Here is a 451-nt window from a genome sequence, read left to right as displayed (position 1 = left end):
CAGGAAAAATAACCCTACTGCAAGATCCAATGGGCCATCGTTTGTTTCCATTACCCTTTTTTTAGCTTTTTTTCATATCATTATTTTTCGCGTCATAAATTGAATCATGCCCTTTATGTTTTTTTTAGATTATCTCGTTTTACAGACAGTATCGTTTTTTCAATGCTGTGCAGGGCTGATCAAGATTATATTTTGTCTCACTTTGGGCAGATAAATTCTTTTGTTTTCTTTACTGAAGGGGTCAAAAAATATCAGCGATTTTCTCTTACCCCCCCGCGCGAAAAGTATGTTTTTGAAAAAATTTCTCGGGTTTCTGTCCTTGTACATTATAAAAAAAAAAAATCAAAACTTACCCGTCCGGAACAAAATGTATTTCAGATAAATAAATTGCAACGCTGCGGAATTTTATAATAGAAACTGCATCATTTAAAAAGATAAAAAAAAAATTAAA

This window comes from Penaeus monodon, chromosome 31, assembly GCF_015228065.2.
Source record: "Penaeus monodon isolate SGIC_2016 chromosome 31, NSTDA_Pmon_1, whole genome shotgun sequence".
NCBI classification, from domain to species: Eukaryota; Metazoa; Arthropoda; class Malacostraca; order Decapoda; family Penaeidae; genus Penaeus; species Penaeus monodon.
This window is presented reverse-complemented; position numbering follows the sequence as displayed.